Source organism: Taudactylus pleione, unplaced genomic scaffold (assembly GCF_031769625.1).
Source record: "Taudactylus pleione unplaced genomic scaffold, aTauple2 ptg001091l, whole genome shotgun sequence".
Lineage (NCBI taxonomy): Eukaryota > Metazoa > Chordata > Amphibia > Anura > Myobatrachidae > Taudactylus > Taudactylus pleione.
In genome coordinates this window covers 2,586,610-2,590,964 of record NW_028285492.1, presented here as the reverse complement: position 1 = coordinate 2,590,964, position 4,355 = coordinate 2,586,610, and the positions used below count along the sequence as shown (strand labels likewise).

The window sequence follows — 4,355 nt, the reverse complement described above, 5'->3', positions numbered from 1 at the left end:
GATCTTCACTTAAAACCTGAATTTATCCCTCGGTTCGGTAGGGCGCGTCGGTCGACGTGAGGAAGGACGGTACTCACCTCGTCTCCTTCCCCCTAGGTCATCGTGTCTGTGTTCTATTTGGAGGTTCCAGGACCATCTGTTCAACACACGGCCTGAAGGTGAGAGGGTGCAACGCAAGGTAAGGAACAGACGTACACCTGCACGGCAGCAGGCACTGCACCGCACGACCTCTCACATTTGGCGTAGTCGGCAGGATCACGGACACGATGTGGACCACCGGCAAGAGGACCCCCCTAGGGACAGCTCTGGAGTGGAACCATCCCCGGATGTTTGAGGACAAGAGTGACTGGATTACGGTGTCGGGAGAAGACATCATGAAGATGGTGCAGCGGTCGGTACAGCGCGGCAAGGAAGGACGCTGGGAGAAGGGGCGCAAGAAATCCGCTGTGACCCCCTGCAAGATGTGTCAGCGGCTGGGACATTATGCCAGTGAATGTCCCTGGTGTGAGTTTAGGGCGACAGAAGATGAAGAAATGTCCCCATTGGAGATCACACAGATGGTCCAGCAAGTGGTTCAAAGATGTGGTCAGAAGAACCCGGTGAAGAGGAGACTCTGGTGTATGCTCTGCGGAAACTACGGGCATGAGCATAATAGCTGTCCACGTGATGAAGAGTGGCACCAGGAGGATGAAGAATTTTGGTGTGAAGCATGTGGAGATCCAGAACACGAGCTGCCGGATTGTCCCTGGACGGAAACACAGGAGAAAGCAGAAATATCTTCTGTGTCACAGCAGGTGGAGCAACACCAAGAACTCTGGCACAAGGTGACCAAGGAGCCAGTGTGTGAGCTCTGTAAGGAGAAGGGACATGAGCTTCAAGATTGTCCGTGGGACGAAGACCGGATGATGTTGGATGGTCGAGCCCAGAAGTGGATGGAAGAAGCCAGGGAAGTGGAGAAGAGCCTGCTGGAAGTACGTTTGCAGGTGCCCATTGTTCCTGAGCAGGAGCCAAAGGGTAGAGACCCCTTTGTGATGAAGGTGGCAGCAGCACCCCTGTGCTGGAAGTGTCGGCGGCAGGGACACTTGGCCCATGAGTGTCCCTGGGAAGATGCAGTGGCACTGTTATGCCCTGAAGCAGCCCCAGTGAAGAAGAATCCTTGCCCACAGAGGACGGATGTGGATGACTGGGAGGTGAAGATGCTGTGCTATAAGGAAGAGCGCGACGACCGAGCGGCAAAGAAGTCCAGGATCTCCCCATGCTGGAAGGGTCCGCGACCTGGATACCCGGAGATGTCAGCGGAAGAGATGGAGTACGCTGAAGAAGGAAACTGTCGCCTGCTGCAGGAGTCTGTGGAGAAGAGTCCAGATTCATGGAAAATGTTGGCAGAGACCTGGGAAGAAGAGGATGCCCCGGAGGAAGCGACTATTGGGTGGTGGTTAGTGCCACACCCTGAATGCAGTGAAGATGCACCAGACAAGTTGGAAGAAGAGTGGGTGGCTGCGGAACCCTTAGAAGGAAATTCCCCATGGTGGCCCATCGTGAGTGGCACTTCCGAGTTGCCACTCCCACAGAGGATCCGCAGACTGAAGTCAGGAGGTATGAAGATGGAGAGCCCGGAGCCAGTGGAGAAGGAATGTGGGGTCATAGTCGGTCCTGGCTGGGCCCTTGAACAGATCCTCTCTGGAGGGACCATAGAATACCCTGACCCGCGGACGATGGAGATGGAAGAAGACTTTGTAGGGACTACAAAAGAAAAAGGGGGGGGAAATGTGGAAGGCTGTGCTGGGATGAAGTGTTTGATCCCAGCATCAGCAGAGTTGCAGGGGCAGGCAGAGGGGATGTGTCCTCTGCGGGACACATCCGTTGCCGGCGCTGGGACAGTGATATCCCTAGCGTCGGTGCAGATGCCGCGGGCACCTGGTGAAGGGACCGCCTGGTCCCTTTCATCAGTGCCGGCGGTACTGTGGCGCCGGGAGAAGCTTGGCTCCGGGCACAAGCTCAGTGGAGCTTGGCGTCCGGCAGCCAAGAAGCGACGGGTAGCCGTCGCTGGGATAGAGTACCTGCTCCCAGCGCCGGTCAAGCATCGGGCGCAGTGCTCCGTGCGGCGGGTGTTTGGCTCTGGCCACGAGCCAAACCTGGCTCGCGGGCCAGCAGCCAATAGGAGGCGGACGCGACGAGCCAATCGCGGCTCGCCGCGTCATAGCCCAGGCCACTCGGCATTAGGCCCAGGCCACTACCACAGCCCGTTAGGCAGGCCCCCAGGCCTGAGCTGCAAAATAGAGACGGGACTCTGGGCAGTAGGCCCAAGTCCCTTGAGTACCCAGCAGTAGGCAGGCATAAGCCCTGAGCCGCTGGTAAGACCCTGGGCGTTAGGCCCAGGGCCCTGAGCCCATTAGGTAGCCCCGCATAGATGATCAGAGGTGTGAGCAGTGGTGGAGAGCTGTACGGCTCCCACCAATAAGGTAGAGTTTCCCCAGTCACTGGGAAGAGGAGCTGGCCAGCTCTGGATAGGTAGGAAGCAGGCATTTAAAAGGGACAGTACTGTGTTTTGCTCTTGTGTACTTATAGTCTGTGATTGGTGTTCCGTGCAGGGCAAAAGTTTAGTTATTGTTATATATGTCGCACTACACACACTGTAGGTTGAGGGTGATGCCGTTTTAGTATGTGTAGTTGCTTGACATAGGTTTAGGCCCTGCACGGCTGTGTTGTGTATCTCCTTACAGGGACCTGTAGTCGAGTGAGCGGACGAAGAGCAAGAGTGGACACGGTGAGAAATATCTGTGTGTACTGTCTTTCACTGTTTGTTTGTCACTATCTATCTTTCCTTCCTTCTGGGCGGACGGTGAACCTTGCAACCCGGTGCAAGGACAGATCTTCACCTGGTGCGTGAGTACCGATAGGTGAAAATTCGGGATCTGAGGCCATAAGTGCCAATGATGATCTTCACTTAAAACCTGAATTTATCCCTCGGTTCAGTAGGGCGCGTCGGTCGACGTGAGGAAGGACGGTACTCACCTCGTCTCCTTCCCCCTAGGTCTTCGTGTCCGTGTTCTATTTGGAGGTTCCAGGACCATCTGTTCAACACATGGCCTGAAGGTGAGAGGGTGCGACGCAAGGTAAGGAACAGACGTACACCTGCACGGCAGCAGGCACTGCACCGCACGACCTCTCACATTTGCTGTACGCCTCATGCAAATAAGAAATTAGCTTTGCCCACCCCTATAATCCTTCTTCCTAATTATTAATGTGTCATTGTTCCTAATATTCTTAAATTTTTTCTATGTCCATCAGAACTTTGTGTGTTTTTCATTCTCACAGATGGGCTCATTTATCAACTATCTGTAGCACTGCCATGCATAATAACCACACGCAGGGACAGGGGCTCCGATAGGATGTGTAAAGTAAAGTGATTGTATCAGTGATCACTTTACTTTGTGCTGCAGGAACCCTGGTAGCCTACTGTGAATGCACTATCATCAGACCACACATGGGGAAGTGGCCATTGTCTGGGTGGGATCCGGATGATCGCTTTCCTGGTAACTTTTGCGGTAAGTAGCCTAAAGGCTATGGGCCTGATTCAGAGCCGTTCGCTATTTGCGGTCGTTCGTTCAAAAACAAGGGGTGGCTATTCAAATGATCCCTTCGCAAATTGCAGTCTGTTCCCACCTCTAAGTCTGAACGAGCGCGCAAAACATACGCTCGTTTATTTGATAAAAACGCCCCCTGGCCGCTCGCACCATACGTCATGTCCGCTATTTATTAGATTAATCGAGTACATCGTACAGCGTATGAACTGCTCGCTATTCTTGTGGTTGATTTTTTCAACCGCTATTTTGCGAGCAGTTCTGAGTTAAAAAAAAACAAGTGACGTGGTCAATGACGCTGCTGTATTAATTATGCACTCCCTTAAAACGCCCATTTTGACCTTTAAGCACGCCTGCGTTCGAATTCCACTCCCCCGTTTTCAAGCACCTTTCCCTGTTACCACCCACATACGCCTCATTCTGTCACTCAAAATAGCAGGCACTCGCTATATAGCGTACAAACAATTTTCGGCCGCACTGACTGGTTCGCGCATGCGTACTAAAAACCGTACGCATGCGCAGATGTGCGAACATCGCTCGGAACTAGCGTACTGCCGCTAGCGAGCGGCTCTGAATGAGGGCCTATGACTACTGCATTCTGGAGCTTGGTAAATCTCAGAAATAGCAGCACCCCATAGAATCCTACGGGGACTGCTATTGCGATCGAAAACATGGGATCGCAGCAGATAGCTCCAATATCTGATGCAGTCCTCCCGTAGGTACATCCAGGAGATATTGTATATTTCCGGTTATCCCACAAATTTACTTTGG

At 53.2% G+C, this 4,355-nt stretch overlaps 1 pseudogene; it reads left to right on the top strand.

Moving 5' to 3' along the window:
• The first annotated feature begins 266 nt into the window (after positions 1-266).
• LOC148453770 (uncharacterized) lies at positions 267-1,791 on the top strand (annotated as a pseudogene).
• Positions 1,792-4,355: the final 2,564 nt, after the last annotated feature.